Source organism: Aquarana catesbeiana, linkage group LG09 (genome assembly GCF_042186555.1).
Source record: "Aquarana catesbeiana isolate 2022-GZ linkage group LG09, ASM4218655v1, whole genome shotgun sequence".
Lineage (NCBI taxonomy): Eukaryota > Metazoa > Chordata > Amphibia > Anura > Ranidae > Aquarana > Aquarana catesbeiana.
The window spans coordinates 17,947,252-17,968,070 of NC_133332.1; the positions used below are offsets into that span (position 1 = coordinate 17,947,252).

Consider the following 20,819-nt stretch of genomic DNA (forward strand, 5'->3'; position numbering starts at 1 on the left):
TAATAAAAATTTAATTTGAAAATTTTGAAAAAATGAAACAATATTTTTGCTTTCTGCAATAAAACATATCCATAAAAAAATCTAATTTCTTCATAAATTTTGGACAAAATGTATTCTGCTACATGTTTTTAATAAAAAAAAAATCCCAATATGTGTATATGGATAGGTTTGTGTAAAAGTTATAGCTCCTACAAACTATGGTGTATATATACCGGAATTTTTATTTAATACAAATTTTATTTTAAAAAAATTGAAAAAAAAAAGAAACAATTTTTGCTTTCTGCAATAAAACATATTCATAAAAAAATCAAATGTCTTCATAAATTTTGGACAAAATGTATTTTGATACATGTTTTTAAAAATAAATAAATAAATAAATCCCAATATGTGTATATGGATAGGTTTGTGTAAAAGTTATAGCTCTTACAAACTATGGTGTATATATACTGGAATTTTTATTTCTTTAATTTTTATATTTATACTACTAATGGCGGTGACTGTCAACTTAAAATGGGACTGCGATAGTGCGGCGGTCAAACACTGATGCTGGGGGGGGGGACTGACTGACTACCACTGACATCACCTGTGACGGTAATACAGTGATTAGTGATAATACTATACACTGTCACTGTACTAATGTCACTGGCTAGGAAGAGGTTAACTTCAGGGACGATCAAGGGGTTAAATGTGTGCCTAACAGTGTGCTGCTTTTTTACGACAGATCTCTCTGTTTCTCATCCCTGCAAAAACTGGCAGATTGTTCCCTCTGTATAGAGCTCTGTGTTGTGTATGAGTGGGGGCTGCACTGCAACCGTGTGCAAGGCATGTGATCACAGCTGCTGTTAGAAATCACGGGGGCCCCATATAGCCTACCTAACAGGGCCCCCCCACTAGCCAAAAGTGACTGAGGACATAGATTTATCATTCCCTTTCTCTGCAGCCTCAGCTTCCCAAATGAATGAATAGGAAGCGCTGAGGCTTCCTGCTCATTTACAAACTGAAGCATAGTAAGCATAGTTTGCTATGTTTCAGGGATGAACGGACACAGGAGTGATTGGTACAGACCGCTCACTGTGTTCATTCGGAAAAGGAAGGGGACAGAAAATTATATTTTCCCTGCCCCCCTGCTCTCAATCCTGAAATATCCCCCTGTGTGCCCGCAGCAGCTGCCGGCAGGAGAGGAGGGAAGCTGGCAGCACTGCGGGGCAAAGGGGCACATGGGGGGGGCCCGGACAGCAGATGGAAGGGGGGCATGTGCTAGAACCAATCCCCTTGCAGTGCAGCCGGAGGGAGAAAGAGGAGGAGAAACTGTCAAGGCTGCAAGGGGAGGCAGAAGAGGATTGATGTCTGCAATAAGACAGTACAGCCAGACCTCCTGCTCAGCAGGTGACCGGGCTCCTCTTTTGAACTAATGGTGCCTGGACCCCCCTTTAGAACTGATGGTACCCGGGCCTCCCTTTTGAACCGATGGTACTCGGGCCCCCCTTTTGAACCAATGGTGGCTGGGCCCCTCTTTTGAACCGATGGTGCCTGGGCCCCCCTTTTGAACCGATGGTAGCTGGGTCCCCCTTCTGAACCGATGGTAGCTGGGCCCCCCTTTTGAACCGATGGTGCCTGGGCCCCCCTTTTGAACCAATGGTGGCTGGGCCCCCCTTTTGAACCGATGGTGACCGGGCCCCCCTTTTGAACCGATGGTGGCCGGGCCCCCCTTTTGAACCGATGGTGCCTGGGCCCCCCTTTTGAACCAATGGTGGCTGGGCCCCCCTTTTGAACCGATGGTGACCGGGCCCCCCTTTTGAACCGATGGTGACCGGGCCCCCCTTTTGAACCGATGGTGATCGGGCCTCCCTTTTGAACCGATGGTGGTCGGGCCCCCCTTTTTGAACCGATGGTGGCCGGGCCCCCCTTTTGAACCGATGGTGGCCGGGCCCCCCTTTTGAACCGATGGTGGCCGGGCCCCCCTTTTGAACCGATGGTGGTCGGGCCCCCCTTTTTGAACCGATGGTGGCCGGGCCCCCCTTTTGAACCGATGGTGATCGGGCCTCCCTTTTGAACCGATGGTGGTCGGGCCCCCCTTTTGAACCGATGGATGGCTGGGCCCCCCTTTTGAACTGATGGTGGCTGGGTCCCCCTTTTGAACTGATGGTGGCTGGGTCCCCCTTTTGAACTGATGGTGGCTGGGTCCCCCTTTTGAACCGATGGTGCCCGGGTCCAGTACAAGAGGGCTGATTGTACTGCCTTATCAGCAGGCCTTACATAATGCCTCCTCACCATCTGTAAAATGACCTCTGAAGAGTGACCCACCACAAGAATCAACACAAGTCTCTCCCGAAAAGTAGCACAGTTCACAGTCCAAAATACAGATAAGGGACAAACGTTGGCATCCCCGGCAATGTCCTTGGCTGAGCTACACTGGAAGTTTTATTTTTAGAAAGTTACTGGCAGGACTAAGCTGACTATTTCAGGTACATTGGAATCCCCATGAATAAGCTCCAGTGGGTGGAGTGAAATGTGTTCGGGGGTGTGGCCTGTCTGGGGTCCCGGCTGAGACTGCCACTTGTCTTCACACAGCAGGTCTTGTTCTGTGCGGCTCCCGGGATCTTCTGCTCTAATCTGTCATTGGAAGGTGAATAATGAAAATACTGCTGAAGGGCTACTTGGGGTGAGGGATTTGCTTAAAGGAGAGTTTGTGTAGCATTATGGGGTGCAGGGGGTGGGGGTTTAGTTTAAAGTGAAATTCTAGGCAGATACTAAAAAACACATTATTCCAGTTCTGTGATCGTTGACATAATTTTTTTAATTTTTTTTTTAATGCAAGCAGTGCAAGTACCAGAATTAGGACTAGTATCAGCCTCTTACAGTCCCTTTACAGCAGAGCTCAGACTGGGAGATGGAGATGCCGTACAATGAGGCAGTTGTGCTGTAACACAAGGAGCATGCAGCTAGTAGGAGAGAGCATGTGATGAGCTTGCCACTTTGTTGCTTCTCTTTTCACTGTTCATTCACTGGCTGGGGGGAGGGAAAAGATCTGTAAGTGTTACCTAATTACAGGAGCAAAAATCCAGCTCTCCTGCCCTGCCAGACAGAGCTTTGCTATGTTGCAGAGCTATGTAAATCTCAGGACTGAATGGACAAAAATACAAATCATCTTTTTTGTTTTTCAGCTGGTTGCCTGGATTCAGCTGTTATCTTGCTGTAGGCATCAACCCCCCCCCCCCCCCCCACCCCCACCACCACCTATGCCAGGAACTACAAGATGACAGCAGCTTCTTTATGCTAAAAGCCAACACACCAGCCTAATGGAGTTCATAATTCATTCTGATTTGTGTACTGGTTTGTCACTAGCGGTATACGTGACCGATCTAAGCAATCCAATCATTCTAAATTATTATACATAATAGTTTTGTTGTAATAAAAATAATAGCTCTTCAAGAGAAATTACAGATAATAGTACCGGCTTTTAAGTCAATCTATAAATCAAAAGCACGGAGCGGACAGTTTGTAAAGTCAAAATAGACATAAAACGATAGATGACTTCATGGTACGGTATGAAGTCACACTTTAAGGGGTCTATGTGGCATGCTGGCTTGTTGTCACCTTAACCTGTGATTGGTCTTCAAATCTGTTGAATTAATTACAATGAATTAAATACTGGGCTAATATTACATATTGTTATACATGTATAATGATAAATAAGTATTAATATGTATATTAAAAATACTCCTACTACTACTAATAATAATAATAAAGGATAATAGTAATCAATATGTATAATGGCAATATTTTGATATAATTAATATGAATATTATTATTAATAATTAATAATATCTAATTATATTAATAATTATTATTATCAATAATATTATATGTATAATAAATACTAAAACGCATAAATGCTAATTATTATTATAAATATGTATGATAACAAAAAAAAATAAAAAAATATGTGTGTGTATATATATATATATATATATATATATATATATATATATATATATATATATATATATACACACACATATATATATATATATATATATATATATATATATATATATATATATATATATATATTGTGTGTATATATATATATATATATATATCTATATATATATATAGATATATATATATATATATATTTTTTTTTTTTTTTTTTTTTTTTTGTCGTACACATTTATAATAATTATTAGCATTTATGAGTGTTAGTATTTTTTTATTATACATATAATATTATTGATAATAATTATTATTAATATCATTATATATATTATTATTAATAATAATATTCATATTAATTATATAAAAATATTGCTATTATACATATTGATACTGTAACTATTATCATTTATTATTAGTAGTAGTAGTAGGAGTATTTTTAATATACATATTATTAATACTTATTTATCATTATACATGTATAACAATATGTAATATTAGCCCAGTATGTAATTAATTTTAATTAATTCAACAGATTTAAAGATATATATATATATCTATATATATATATCTATATATATATATAGATATATATATATAGATCTATATATCTATAGATCTATATATATATCTATAGATATATAGATCTATATATATATCTATATATATATAGATATATATATAGATATATAGATAGAGATATATCTATATATCTATATATATATATAGATATATGATATATCTATCTATCTAATCATAAATGTGTATAATAAAAATACTAAAATACTACTACTAATAAATGATAATAATGATTATTAATATTATATATAAAATTATTATTATGTATTAATAATAGGTATACCAAAAATACTACTACTAAGAAATTCTGATAATAATTATTAATATATTTGGGGATATACCGCATTATGGCCAGTAGATAGAGCAGAAGATCATAAGACTTAAAGGGGCAGCACAGTGGCTACGTGTCATGATCTTCAGCTCCATCTACTGGACATAATGCGGTATTTTCCCAAATCACTCTTTTTTTCTTTTTTTTCTAATGAATATCATTCAACCTGTAGAGGAACTTCCGCCTGGCAGCACTAGGGTCGTTGGTTCAAATCCCAACCACGGCACTACCGTCACGGTGCATGTTCTCCCTGTGCCTGCGTGGGTTTCCCCCGGGTCCTCCAGTTTCCTCCCACAGTCCAAAGACATGCTGGGAGGTTAATGGGCTCCTGTTTATCTGCTCCTAGTATGTGTATGTATAAATGTGAGTTAGGGACCTTAGATTGTAAGCTCCTTGGGGGGGGTAGGGACTGATGTGAATGTGCAATGTCTTTGTAAAGTGCTGCATAAATTGACGGAGGTATTTAAGTACCTGTAATAAATAAAATAAGTTTGGGTTTAAAAAAAAAAAAAAACACAGTCACCTCTATCCTGCAGCACCAATGTGATCCTGCAGCTGTCCCACACAGAACTGAGCGATCACATTACTGCGGATCGCTCAGTTCTCAGTCTGCTGGGAACAGAACAGTGCCCCTCCAGTACACCAGGCAGGTGAGGGGGGTGGGCCCAAAAGGCTTCAGCTCTCAGCGATGTGCTGAGAGGCAGCTGTCAAGAAAACAGCTAGGAGGATCCTGACAATATTCTTGGGATCCTTCCAGAACTCGGAGTGCCTCTGCCATTTCATTTGCTAAAGAGCAACAGTCTGCTATCAGCTGACTCTGGATCACAGGGGAGCAAAAGTAAGTGCATTCTAGTGATCCAGAAGAGATGTATGGCCAAATAAAAGCTCTGGCCATGCTTCTTTTTTAAATAATTATTTCAAATGATCTTGGGCGCCATCTAGTGGCCTTTTTTTTTTTTTCCTCAACGAATGCATAACATTTGACCTGTAGAGGAAATACCCCGAGAACATTTGATTTTGCCTCATTCACACAGAACAAATATACTGTACATGCAGTTTCACTTGACAAATAGCTACATCATTTTTGTATAAATGCTCCCTATAAAGATCACTATAATAAAAAAAAGATTTTCCATTTTCTATAAAGAACATCTATAACAAATGAATTTTGTTCAGCGCAGTGATCATAGCAGGACATCAATTTTAGACCTCCATGTATATCCTCAACCACCCACCGATCGACAAACTATTATCCAGCATTCTGCTCTTCATATAGCATTACATTCTGGTACAATCTATTTCCACTGATTTAGTGCTGATTCTTCCGGTGGGGTGAGGGTGACGCAATACATTCTCCGATTTTAAAGGATCTGCTTCATGTAGCTACAATATTCATATGAAATATAATTAGCACATGCACTATATTGTCAAAAGTATTGGGACGCCTGCCTTTACACACACATGAACTTTAATGGCATCCCAGTCTTAGTCCGTAGGGTTCAATATTGAGTTGGCCCCGCCCTTTGCAGCTATAACAGCTTCAACTCTTCTGGGAAGGCCGTCCACAAGGTTTAGGAGTGTGTGTCTATGGGAATGTTTGACCATTCTTCCAGAATCAAGTTTGTGAGGTCAGGCACTGATGTTGGACGAGAAGGCCTGGCTCGCAGTCTCCGCTCGAATTAATTCTAAAGGGATTCTATCAGGTTGAGGTCAGGACTCTGTGCATGCCAGTCAAGTTCCTCCTCCCCAAACTCGCTCATCCATGTCTTTATGGATCTTGCTTTGTGCACTGATGCGCAGTCATGTCGGAACATGAAGAGGCCATCCCCAAACTGTTCCCACAAAGTTGGGAGCATGAAATTGTCCAAAATATCTTGTTATGCTGAGGCCTTAAGAGTTCCCTTCACTAGAACTAAGGGGCCAAGCCCAACCCCTGAAAAAACAACCCCACACCATAATCCCCCCTCCCCACACACCAAATGATTTGGACCAGTTCTATCAGGTTGAGGTCAGGACTCTGTGCAGGCCAGTCAAGTTCCTCCACCCCAAACTCGCTCTTTTATGTCTTTATGGACCTGTGCACTGGTCCAAATCATTTGGTGGAGGGCGGATTATGGTGTGGAGATGTTTTTCAGGGATTGGGCTTGGCCCCTTAGCAGTGAAGGAAGCTTCAACAAAATACAGAAAATTTTGACAAAATTTTACCATTGTGGCAAAATGCATTAAAGTCAACAGAGATGGGAAAAGAATGTGATTTTGGTGTTTTTTCAAAGTGACGCTGTCGGAAAAGTGGGAGAGGTCAGCTTGAAGACCAGGCCTTTTCTGACTATGGATTCCAATGGGGGTGTTTTTTGAAGCACGTGATTAGAGCCAGAGGCGCCCCGATCCCACCCAGTTGTGTGAGAATAGCAAATGAATATTCGCTATTCTCACGCTGATTCTCCTCCCAGCCAATCAGGAAGTGGGCCATGAGACCCCCTGCTGAATTATCGAGCACCAGCCGCCACTGCCCCACACATTATAATTTTTTTAGCAGATACCCTATCGAATAAAATGGTGATTGTTGCAATTTTTAATGTCACACGGTATTTGCGCAGCGGTTTTTCTAGTGCAATTTAATACACTTTAATTAATTAAAAAAACATAACATTGTGTAAAATTTGAAAAATTATGTTACGCTGAGTACATAGATACCTAACATGTCACACTTTAAAATTGCACACACTCGTGGAATGGCGCCAAACTATGGTACTTAAAAATACCCATAGGCGACGCTTTAACAGGTTACCTGTTTAGAGTTACAGAGGAGGTCTAGCGCTAGAATTATTGCTCTCATTCTAACGTTCGTGGTGATACCTCACATGTGTGGCGCAAACACATTTTACATTTGCGTGCGCGACTTGTGTATGCTTTTGCTTCTGTGCGCGAGCACGGAGGGATGGGGTGCTTTCATTTTTATTTATTTTTTTTTTATTTTTACACTGTCCCTTTTTTTTTTTCAAATAACTTTTATTCCTATTACAAGAAATGTAAACATCCCTTGTAATAGAAATATGGATGACAGGTCCTCTTTATAGAGAGATCTAGGGTCAAAAAGACCCCAAAACCTCTTTTTTTACCTTTTTTAAAAGCAAATGATCGAAAAAATAGAGTTTTTTTGATCTTTTGTTCGAAAAAAAAAATTGCTTACTTCCGCCCTAGACTGGAAGTGACGCCAGTGACGTCGCTCCGGTCCTCCAAGGCCATAGAGGTGATCAGAAAGAAAAGGAAACCAGAAGGGTCCCAAAGCAATTCTTCGAAAAGGAGCCGGCAACTGAGTACAAAAGTTATTACAAAGTAAAAAGTTATTACAAAGTTAAAAGTTATTACTGAGTAAAATTTATTACAAAATTCACTTTACATTATTCAAAAATAGAACAGGAAGGTCTTTGGGGAATCATTATCAAATTGTCCTCTTGACCCTAATTACTAATTTATAGAGGTTGAGCCGTGGTGCCATTTTTCTTCTTTTCTTTCCATAGAGGTGATCAGAGACGATCTGGTCTCTGATAGCCTCTGTGACCAGCCGGCAGCACCATCGTATCGTTTCTCGGTGAAATCAATAAGCCCGAGAAACATCGGAGAATCCAGTGGCTAATGAGCTGCTTTGGACCACTTTCATGAGAAAGCCAACGGCCGGCTGAAAAAAAAAAACTGAGTTATGGCTAATAGCTTCAGCCATAGCCCAAGTAAACCACTTGCAAACCACAAGGTATCTATACCTATTGTGGTCGGCAAGTGGTTAAAAGGGCAGTAACCTGTGAAGAATGCCATATTAGGGCCTGTGTCAACAGGCTTTGGGCTTGTGTTGATGGCCTCACTTGACTTCAGATTGAGATGCTTCTAAGTTCATTCAGAAGTCGGAACTCATTGATAGGGGCATTTACATGACCTTCTTTGGATTTGCATCTACTTATTTCAAGAAAGTTTCATATCCCCATACACTTGTATGGAAATGTTGAATCCCTTCAACACAGGAACTTCTACTTACCTCTCTGTTGGCCAATTTCACTCTGTAGAAGAGCTCCCGACCCCTATCCAGTTCCACACGTTAGGGTATATCGAATAGCGTGTCTCCTGCTGGCTGAGGTGGTTCTTTCCAGCAACCCATAGGTCATTATCGTGTCCTACAGTGACTAGGGGCCAGCAGGAGAAACCACAGTGGCCAATGGGGACATCCTTTGTTGAGCATTGAACCAGATCGATGCCAGGAACTCTGCTAGAGAGTTAGGTGCTAGCAAAGGGTCGATGGACAGGAATATATAATACTGCTTTCTTCACAGGTTAGTGTTGTATTTATTTTGTTGATCCTCAGGGTCAATTTATGGATGCCATGGGCTTCAGATGGCTTCTGAGGGTTATGGAAGATCTTTTTTTTTTCAACGATCCTGAACCAGTTCTTGTACCAGAAAATGGTCTATTTTTCTTGTTTTCTTTTTGCTTTGTTTTTGTTCATGGAAAGAAAAAACAGACAGAGATAAGAAAACACATTAAAATAAACAAAGGAAGGCAACAGTTTGCAAATATTGAATAGTGAAGTACAAACAAAAAAGAAAACACCAAAATAAGAGTAATTTTTTTTAACACTAACACAAAATAAATCCTAAATTGCCCACCCCTCCAAAAAAAAAAAAAAAAAAAAAAAAAAAAAAAAAACCTACATAAAAATATAATTTTTTTGAACACTTACATAAAATTAACTATGACTAAATGGACCACCCCTCCCAAAAATACCTTATATAAATGGAAAAAGATTTTTTTTTTTTAACACTAAAATAAAATTATTACTCTAAATGGACTGCCTCTCCCAAAAATACCTTATATAAATGAAAAAAGAAGATTTTTTTTAACACTAAAATAAAATGATTACCCTAAATGGACCGCCTCTTCCAAAAATACCTTATATGAATGGAAAAAGTGGATTTTTTTTAACACTAAAATAAAATTATTACCATAATTGGACTGCCCCGCCAAAAAAATACTCTAAATAAAAAGAAAAAAATTAGCAATTTTTTTTTTTTTGAACACTAAAATAAAGTGATTACCCTTAATGGATTGCCCCTCCAAAAAATACTCCTAGCCTATGCTCACCTCCAGGACTTTTCCAGAGCCTCTCCAATCCTATGGAACTCGTTACCCCAATCTGTCCGCTTATCTCCTACTTTATTAGCTTTTAGACGATCCCTGAAAACCCTTCTATTCAGAGAAGCCTACCCTACCCACACCTAACAACAACTGTATGTCTATTCTCTCCATCAGCTCACAATTATTACCTTTAATTTCACTTGACCCTCCCTTCTAGATTGTAAGCTCTAACGAGCAGGGCCCTCTGATTCCTCCTGTATTGAATTGTATTGTAACTGTACTGTGTGTCCTCATGTTGTAAAGTGCTGCGTAAACTGTTGGCACTATTTAATTTCTGTATAATAAGAATAAAAAAAAAAAGAAAAGAAGAAAATAGCAGTTTTTTTTTTGATTGCTAAAATAAAATAAACTACTCTAAATGGACCACCCCTCCAACAATTACTCTAACTAAATGGAAAAAGTTTTTTTTTTTTAACTCCAAAATAAAATAAAATTAGCTACCCCAAATAGACTGCCCCTCCAAAAAAAAAAAAAAAAGACACTAAATAAAAGAACAAAGAGCGTTTTATTTGTCAACCCTAAAATAAAATAAAACTAACTACCCTACATGGACTGCTCCTCCAAAAATACCCTAAATAAAAGAAAAAAAAAAGAGTATTTTTAAATTTTTTGTGATCACCAAAGTGAAATAAAATAAAATTAACTACCCTAAATGGACCACCCCTCAAAAAAAATACCCTAAACAAAAACAAAAACAAAAAAAAAGAGTATAAATAAAATAAAATTAACTACTCTCAATGGACTGCTCCTCCAAAAATACCCTAAATAAAAGAAAAAAAAGAGTAATTATTTTGGAACACTAAAATAAAATAAACGACTCCAAATGGACCACTCCACCAAAATAATACGCTAAATAAAAGAAAAAAGTAATATTTTTCTTTTTTTTAAACAAATTGTTCATCCTTTATACCTCCCTTAGAGCCATACTTAACCAGATCTCTTGTAAATACAGTTAGCACTGGCTGCAGACATTGTACAAGAACAGAGTTCACGGGGATGATTTTAGCGCAGTTGCAGTGCTTGCTTAATATAATTTTGTAGCTTGTTATTTTTCTTAATTAGTTGCTCTTTTAGCAATCAGATCAGCGTTGTCCTGTGAATTTTGTAAACCCCCGGCAAAAGCTGGGCCTAGCCACCAGATCCTCACCGGGGTGTATAATTACTGCCAGCAGTCACCCAGAAGGATTCTTGGTCTCTATGAGACTGTAAATCCATTCTCCTAAATTCCAGAAACTTCTCCTACAACTACATATTGTGCTCCCATCAGTAGTTGAGGCTTTAAAGATTTATTTTTCACTATTTTGGAGATTCCTGCCCAGCAAGCAGCATTGTCACAGACCCTATAATGCCGCTGTGACTTTTATTGACACCGGGGACCCCCATAAAGCTTTCAGAGACAGTTATTTCACTTAAAATTCCAGAGATGTTTTTAACGGTTTCAATACAAGGACGGGGGAGGGGGGGGGTCACTCAGGGAACTGGATAAAAGAAAGGACTGAGGTGTTATTATTGGGGCAGCACGATGGCTTAGTGGTTAGCATTTCTGCCTTGCAGCACTGGAGTTTGAATCCCGGCCAGGACACTATCTGCATGGAGTTTGCACATTGTCCTTGTGCTTGCATTGGTTCCCTCCAACATTCCAAAGACATGCTGGCCGGCTGATTGTCTGCTGTCTAAGTTGGCTCCAATATGTATGTGTGGATCTAAAAATCTCAACTGCAGACCAAGCTAACACACTGCCGAGTGGCTAATGCAGCTCTGGTGTTTTTTTGTTTTTTTTTTAGGCATGGAGCATCTGAGAGAGTGAGGTTAGAAATGCATCAAAGATTGCAACCAGGGTCGGTGCTACCACTAGGCAAACTAGGCAGCCGCCTAGGGAACACTGCTACCTAGGGCGCCCAGCCACTGGGGCTCCTACTCTCTTCTCTCTGCAGCAAGCAACTAAGTCTCAGCATCAGCAGGGAGGACATAACGTCAGAGGCGCAGCGGCAGGGGAGGACTGTCTGTGCCCGACTCCTGAATGGATGGAAGCAAGCAAACATTCATTGATGGGCGCTGGTAGGCTGCATTGTTGGGCACTGGAGAGGCAGCATTTTATGGGCGCTGGAGAGGCAGCATTTGATGGGTGCTGTTTAGGCTGCATTGATGGGCGTTGTTTAGGCTGCATTGATGGGCGCTGTTTAGGCTGCATTGATGGGCGCTGTTTAGGCTGCATTGATGGGCGCTGGAGAGGCAGCATTTGATGGGCGCTGGAGAGGCAGCATTTGATGGGCGCTGGAGAGGCAGCATTTGATGGGCGCTGGAGAGGCAGCATTTGATGGGCGCTGGAGAGGCAGCATTTGATGGACGCTGGTAGGCTGCATTGATGGGCGCTGGAGAGGTTGCATTTGATGGGCGCTGGAGAGGCAGCATTTGAAGGGCGCTGGAAGGCTGCATTGATGGGCGCTGGAGAGGCAGCATTTGATGGATGCTGGTAGGCTGCATTGATGGGCGCTGGTGAGGCTGCATTTGATGGGCGCTGGAGAGGCAGCATTTGAAGGGCGCTGGTAGGCTGCATTGATGGGCGCTGGAGAGGCAGAATTTGATGGGCACTGGAAGGCTGCATTGATGGGCGCTGGAGAGACAGCATTTGATTTCATTAAAAATGTGGGGTATACATGGACAGGGCAAAGGGGGTGGAGTCAGAGGTGTCGCCCCTCTCCCTCCTCCCATTGTACGGAATAGATATTTCATGCTCTCTGTTCTAACCCTGTGCCAATTGGGAAGCTGAAGAAGCTGTTGGTGAAACGCGTAGAGATCCATTTGGTGACAACACTATTACCTCGCATGTGGCCCCCATCTATGGATAACCACCATACAGATGTATTCGACTCATGTTTGTACTGTAGGCCATTTTGCTTAGGCTACTCTTTATGAACCACTTACACTATTCTTTAGCATATATGAAAGAGAGAATGTTGTGTCACCACATATTATGTGATGTTTACAGTTTCTTATCACTTTTAATGTTTTCTAATAAAATGTGAATTTTTATATGTATATATTGTTGAGCATTTCTTTCAACTTGGGACACCAGTGGCTACTTTAAAAGTTTAGTTGTTTCCCTCTTTTTTTCTTGTATTTAACTTTTGGATGTGGAGCCACGCCGTTTGAGTTTATGCCTCTTAACATTCTTTCTTGACATTCTTATTACAGGTATTATTATATAGCACCAACAATTTATACAATGATTTACATACCGTACATTCACGTCAGTCCCTGCCCTCAAGGAGCTCACAATATAAAAGTCCCTAGCTCACATTCATACATACTAGGGCCAATTTAGACAGGAGCCTTAGATGTCCCTGCTTACTAAGCCAGCATCTGCCTTCCCCAATGGCAAGTACATTTTGTAGTATAATCATTCCTGACCAACGAAGCAAACATACAAGGAATGACAAGTACACTGCCACCAGCAACTGGTCTAAGAGAATTTTAAACAACTTCTGGATGCCAAACCAAAAGACCTGGCAGTGGGGTTGAGATCAGTCAGGTGAACACTGTTGATGCCGATAACCTCAGTGAACCGAATGTAAAAATCTTTTTCTCTTTCGTTCATTGACAGACACAGCACTCCATTATTCAGAACCATAGGGTTATACCGCCCCCTACAGGGGTAGGACACTAGGCAGAAAAAAAGACTTGGCTACGCCTTTAGGCAGTCCTAGGTGGTATACACCCCCCTCTCTGCTATAGGCCTTCATTTTTTTTTCTGCCTAGTCAGGAGTAAGGACCTAGTTCCCTGCTGGGATCTCTAGTCCTGGGAATTTATTTGTTTGTTATTTGCTTTTTTCCTGGGTTTTTCTCCGGTGAGATCTACAATCAACTGCCGGGCTGGGCGACGTGCCGGACACTAAGATCCAGTGGTCTCCCCAGTCTGGCCAACGAGCGTGTGCAGACCGCAGCTACGCGCTAGGTCGGCTGTCGACATAGCCCCACTGGACGGTTGCTGGCCCTGCGAGTTAAACGTCTCGCAAGTTCGCATGCGACCGGGTCTCGGCCTGAGTTGCAGAGTTCCTCATGGCCGACTCCCCCCCCCCACTTCGGTGGTAAGGGGATCCGTCTGGGACGTTACCCGCACACTTCGCTGGATTGGTAAGTACGGGACCCCCTCCTCTCCTTCCCTGGATGTGGTTTGGGGCGCGGGTACTCATTTCCTCCAGGGTTCTCCTCCACCCCCCCTCCCTTCCCGGGTGAGGCCCAGGCTTCTGGCTTCTACTGGGGGGGTATCCCTTGGCCCCACCTGCTGCAGTGGTTGGGCCTAGGAGGCAGGTGACCTGACATCCGTGATCGGGGGACCGTAATTTAGGCAGTGGCTTTGCGTTCTACCGATTGGGTGCTGGGTGGGTGGCCTCAGGGCAGGCGGTGGAGACCACTGCTTTCTGTTTTCAGGTGTCTGCCCTCCGTTCAGCGGCTCTGATCGGTCTGGTCGAAAGGTGGCCGAAAATTTAGGACGTGGCTTTTGTGGCCTACCATGCCGCGACTTTTACGGCCCGCTAGGCCTTGTGTCCACCTCCTACCAGAGGGGTGGAGCTGTTGGGGCTCTGAGGGTGATCTCCTTTTGGTGGTCCGTTAGGTGAGCTCGGCGAGGGTGCTCCTGGCACTCCCTGTGCAAGGCCTCGGCCCCCTGTGAGGGGCCTCAGTGGTGCCTCGTGTGGGCAGCAGTGGTGCCCCTGTGCGGGGCCTCGGTCAGCATCCCCTGTGAGGGGCATCGTTCTGTGCCCCCTGTGAGGGGCCTCGGTTGGTGCCCCCTGTGCAGGGCATCTGGTGCCCCCTGTGCGGGGCCTCGGTCAAAATCCCCTGTGCGGGCCTTGGGGGCGGCAGGGGTCTCAGTTGGTGGCCCCCTCCTCGGTTTTTTGTGGTGGCGCTTAGGCATATAGCCTAGTAAATGGCACCCCCGCCCTCCCCTACCTCCTCTGTCTCGAACGATCCTATATCAGGCTCTGTTACCACGGACGTGGCCCACCTTGCGGGTTTGGTGGCCACGTTCCCTGTCCTGTCAGGGAGTGAGGATGATTCCTCCACAACTGCAGTGATGCATGAAAAGGCACTGGTTGTCGCACTTCTTACATCTGTGCCGGAACTTTTCAAGATGGGGGATGCAGCAGTGGCTGCAGCGGAGGGCCGATTCCCCTTTGGCACCCATAAGCGGTCTTGCACGGAAAAAGTGTTCCCTTCTCCCTCTTATTTTGCCTGGGAAGACTGGGAGTGTCCAAAGTGCCCCTTTGTGCTTCCAAAAATGCTTGCTGTGAGGTACCCCTTTTGAAGAGTCCTTCCTTCAGAAGTGCACCGTCCCACCAGTATTGGACCCCCCTGTCTCTAGGCTGCTCAAGGCAGCCTTGATTCCAATAGAGGAATCTCTGGCTTCTAAAGATCCAGCTGACATACCTGGAGGGGGAACAGAATCCCTCTGCCTTTGCTGCATCGGCGGACCTGTTGGTCTAGGCGCTGCAGTTTGCCTGCTATGCCTCTTGGCCGCAGTTACCCTGGTTTCTGAACTCCCTGTTTCCACAGTGGTGCTTAGACATGTATTGTGGGGGGGCTAACCTGAATATCATTACGCGTTTTGATTTTGTCCGGTTACAAGATAGTTTTCCGTCCTTGTTCCCCAAGCATATTTTTTTGCTTCCAATGTGCGTCTGTCGCCGTTTGCGGTTCTCCTCGTAGGGCTGTGCAAGCCCTGTTGCTTCAGAGTGTGATGTCCCGGTTCCCATGTCGGGACCAGTTGTACGGGTTTTATTCAAACCTGTTCACAGTCCAAAAGATGGAGGGCATGGAACGTTCAATTCTGGACCTCAAGGCCCTGACCTGCCTGGTGTGGGTACAGAAGTTTAGGATGGAGTCAGTCCGCACGGCGGTGGCACCCCTAAATCATGGGGACTTTTTGGCTTCTATCGACATCACAAATGCTTACTTACACATTCCACTATGTGCCCGACCCAGTACTTCCTCCATTTTACTGTGGGTGCTGAGCATTATCAGCGTGTGGTGTTGCCCTTTGGTCTTGCCATCACTCCTCAGGTGTTCACGATCTGGCATGGTTACGTCAGTGGGGGTTTGCGGTCCTGGGCTGCCTGGATGATCTCCTTCTGTGAGTCCTCGACTACCCCGAGGGGCAACATAGCTCCTATAAAGACCTTGACAGATTTCAGTTGGCTTCTATACTATCTGAAGTCTGCTTTGGCCCCTTCCAGAACATTGAATTATCTGAACCTGACTCAGGCTTCAGCTCTGGCCAGAGTGTTTCCTCCCCTGGACAAACTCCAGAAGTTGCATGCTGCATTTTCATTTACTGTTGTCCAGCAGGTGGGCCTCCCTGTGGACCTGCATGTGGGTGTTGGGTCAGATAGTATCTATCTTTTGAGGCGATTCCATTTTCACACTTCCATACAAGCTCCCTTTAGGGAGATCCTGGCATAATGGGACAAGTGCCCGAGGTCTCTGGACAATTGGATTCGGCTGAGCCAGGAAACCAGAGGTTCCCTGGTCTGGTGGCTTCGCTCTCCGGTTCTTCGGCGGGGCAAATCCTTTTTCCCCTTGTATTAAACAGGATTACCACCAATGCCATTCCGTCTGAGTGGGGATGTGTCCTGGGACTGAGCTCTGCTCAGGGTCGTTGGACGCTGGTGAAATTCGGACTACCGAGCAATATCCTGGAACTTCGAGTTATCAGAGTGTGTCTGGATCATGGACAGATCAGCATTTGGGGGCTCCCTGTACAGATCCATTCGGACAATGCAACAGCGGTGGCTTATGTCAATCACCACGGTGGGCCAAATAGGGTGTTGGCAGCCCTGGCAGTTGCCAGTATCCTCCGGTGGGCAGAACGTCTCGTTCCAGCGCTCACCGACATGCACATTCTAGGAGTGGAATACTGACAGGCGGATGCCTCAGTCGGCTAGGGTTGGACCACGGGGTGGGCCCTTCACCGGGCCGTGTCTCATCAGATATGTCTCCGATGGGGCACTCCTGAGGTAGATCTGTTTGCGTCCTGGCTCAACAGAATGGTACCAAGGTTTCTGGCAAGGTCCCGGGATCCTCTGGTGGGCACCTCAATCCCTCTGGTGGCCCATGGGGCCGGTAACATTTGCTCTATGCCTTTCCTCCTCTCCAGCTTCTGCTGTGGCTTTTGTGCAGATTCACAGCCACAGGGATTCCAGTCATTCTATTGGCTCTGGTTGGGTCCCATCAGTCTGGGTACGCCGACCAGGTGCGCCTGGTCACCGGCATTCCTTGGCGACTGCCTCTCAGGGAGGAACTACTGTCCCAAGGGCCGTACTTCCTTCCTGCTTTAGAGTCACTGTTTTTAAAGGCCTGGCTGTGATGTGCCAGGTGCTGCAGTTCCAACGCTGCTGATGGCTAGGGAGTCTACCTCCTAGGAGGTTCTACCTCCAGATGTTTAAAGAGCATATATCCTAGTGTGAGTCACCGGGCATTCATCCTCGTTCTTTCTCGTGGATCCAATTCCGACCTCCCTTCAAAAAGGAAATTCTTTAGGCTATATTCTCTTCTGAACGAACAATCTTTTACTGTGGGCAGCAATAAAATACTGCATTATGGCCACTAGAGGGCACTGAAAAACATAGTTTTACCTATGCTCCTTAGCGCCATCTTGTGGTCATTATGCAGTACATACATTTTTGTAACAAGAGACCCAGTGTACCAGTTCTAGAGAACACTAGAGCTAATTAGGAAATGAATGTAACTATTGGTTACATTTCTATTCCAATTCACTCTGGGATTCTCTAGAATTGTTACATTTTATCTCTAGTTACATGCACATATGTATTTTCTAAGCTCCTCAGCGCCATCCAGTGGCCATAATGCGGTACATACATCTTACTATTAAGAGATACAATATAACCACTCTAGAGAACACTAGAGGGAATTAGAAATCTAACTATTGGTAACCATTGGTTGCATTTATTATCTAATTTCCTTTAGGATTCTCTAGATTTGTTACATTGTATCTCTGGCTATGAACACAAATGTATTTCCTATGCTCCTCAGGGCCATCTAGTGGCCATAATACAGTATTATACCAATACCTCATAATGAAAGAACATTCACACACAGGACCCAACCTGCAGGTTGTTTATTGAGGGGATTTGGAGGATTTTAGCTTTATTTATTTATTTATTTACATCAAAATCCATTCATCATGTTTATTCTTGAATCGCGGTGTGCTTTGTGTATTTCTTCTAGATCTGTGCAGTAATCCAGTAATATATTAAAGACTGATCACTGCTGCTCTCCCTCCTTGTGCAGGGTGACTGGTCTGGTCTCCGCCCCCCTCCTGTAGTAATCTACTGGCAGCCTGTAGTGGGTGAGCCTGATTGGCCCCTCCCACAGCTAGCTCTGCTCTCTTTCTCCCCTTGTGCAGGGTGACTGGTCTGGTCTCCGCCCCCCTCCTGTAGTTATCTACAGGCAGCCTGTATATTGGGTGGAGCCTTCTGGATCCCCCCCACATCTCTGCTCTCTCTCTCTCCTTGTGCAGGGTGACTGCTCTTGTCTCCACCCCCTCCTGTAGTTATCTACAGGTATCCTGTAGTAGGTGGGGCCTTCTGGGCCCCTCCCACAGCTCTGCTCTCTCTCCTTGTGCAGGGTGACTGGTCTTGTCTCCACCCCCTCCTGTAGTTATCTACAGACAGGCTGTAGTGGGTGGAGCCTACTTGGCCCCTCCCACAGCTCTGCTCTCTCTCCTTGTGCAGGGTAACTGGTCTTGCCTCCAACCCAGTGGCAGTTGATGCTCAATATTTTGGGGGTGGGGGTGACAAAGAAACCCCCCCCTCACTCGCATGTGCTTCTAAAAAATAACCCCATTAGAATCCATGCGTCTGGCACCCTGCATGTAGATTAGGGGCTAGGCACATGGATTAGGGGGGCGACGCCCCTTATGGATGGGCTGCCACTGCTTGACCCCCTCCTTTAGTTACTTACAGGCAGCCTGTAGTAGGTGGGGCCTTCTGGGCTACTTTTACACTATAATATTTGGGTTTGCCAAGGCATTTGGTGCAGATAATGTGAATTTAAAGCCTTTCCTATGCAGTTACTGAGGAATTTGTTTCAATAAAAGTTTCTGTGCCCATAGTTGAGCTTTAGGCCAGCCTTATCAGAGATCTTCTTTCCATGCGTTCCGCATCCGACACAAGGGAGACCTCTCCACATTTTCGGATTCATATTACGCCCTACCGAGATTAGAAACTTTTTCTTCATAATTGGCGTCTTTGAACATCAAACGCGGCTCTGAGAATACGTTTGGGTTGTAACCAAATGAGCCTGTTTACTCCCGTTGAAAGAGCCCGCCAAGTGCCTCGTCTACCGAGTGTTCTTGAAGAGAGGCTCCAACTTCTTCATGTCGGTTTTCATTTCATCTTCTTTTAAGATTCCGGCTTTTTCTTCACACCCACCTCACCCTCCTGCTGACGATCCCGAGAGTTGGATCTGAAACATTACTGATTTCAGATGGAGACGTCTTGTGGGTCTTGGTGCTGGTAGATAACGTTAGCTGTGATGTATTAATTACCGAGGTTTAGGTCCAGCAGTATAGAGGGGCTCATTAAAGGACCAATCTGCCTAAAAATGCTTTTTCAGTTACAGGTGGAGTCTGGTCGGCTGAATTACCCATCCTGTGGATTCCAGCTGGGAGATCTGCTTACTGACATTTACTTACTTGCCTACTGCTTAGGCCTCATGCACATTTCAGCTGTCAAACACCCATTTTATAAGCGTTTGACTTTTTTTTTCTTTTTTGCTCCTAAACGCCCCTCTGCGTTAGCCTCTGTGTCCATGTACACATAGGCCTTTAGGAGTACGGAGAAATCTGAATGGAGGTGGAGGGGGCCTGTTCTCAGGGTAACCCAATGCCAAGCCGATGCCAAGCTGTGGGTTGTCCAGAGACAGAGACTTGCACCCCAGTATTAAATATGTTCTCCCTGCCTACTTTTCTCTCCCCTAGCAGCTGACTGATCCCGCAGACCCCCCATTGTTACCAGAACCCAGCGAACTGCCGCATAACCCTGACTAGCTGACCTCACCTATCAGTCTCGGGATTCCCGTGCAGGATATGCTGCCTTATGAGTCCTTAAATCCTTGCTGTGCCAGAATTCTGCCTCTGCTGTGTGCCCTGTGCTGAAGACCTAGCTCCTGTGCCCTGGACTTAAATCCCTGCCTGTGCCTCTGACTCACAACCCTGCTATGCCACTCTGCTCTGCCTTGCGCCAAGAACCTAAATCCCTGCTGTGCCAACTCTGCTCTGCCCTGTGTCAGGGATGTACATCCCTGCTGTGCCAACTCTGCTCTGCCCTGTGTCAGGGATGTACATCCCTGCTGTGTCAACTCTGCTCTGCCCTGTGACAGGGACGTACATCCCTGCTTTGCCAACTCTGCTCTGCCCTGTGCCAGATACTTGTATACTTGCTGTGTTAACTCTGCTTTGCCCTGTGCCCCAGACTTACATCCCTGCTGTGCCAACTCTACTCTGCCCTGTGCCAAGGACGCACATCCCTGCTATGCCAAATCTGCTTTGCCCTGTGCCCCAGACTTAAATCCCTGCTGTGCTAACTCTGCTCTGCCCTGTGCCAGGGACGTACATCCCTGCTGTGCCAACTCTCCTCTGCCCTGGCTCAGGGACATACATCCCTGCTGTGCCAACTCTGCTCTGCCCTGTGTGCCAGGGACTTAAATCCCTGTGTCAAATCTGCTCTGCCCTGTGTGCCAAGGACGTACATCCCTGCTGTGCCAACTCTGC

The 20,819-nt window shown here is 44.3% G+C and overlaps 1 protein-coding gene across 4 annotated transcripts in view; it reads left to right on the forward strand.

Moving 5' to 3' along the window:
- The window catches only part of DIAPH2 (diaphanous related formin 2), a 1,573,862-nt gene that overhangs the window by 74,623 nt on the left and 1,478,420 nt on the right, over positions 1-20,819 (forward strand). The window contains exon 1 of one of the 4 annotated variants that reach the window (XM_073598136.1): positions 2,531-2,626. The exons of the other annotated variants lie outside the window; for them this stretch is intronic. The gene's annotated coding sequence lies outside the window, so the exon portion shown is untranslated. Of the gene's footprint in view, positions 1-2,530; positions 2,627-20,819 lie in introns of those variants that run through there. 4 annotated transcript variants of the gene reach the window in all.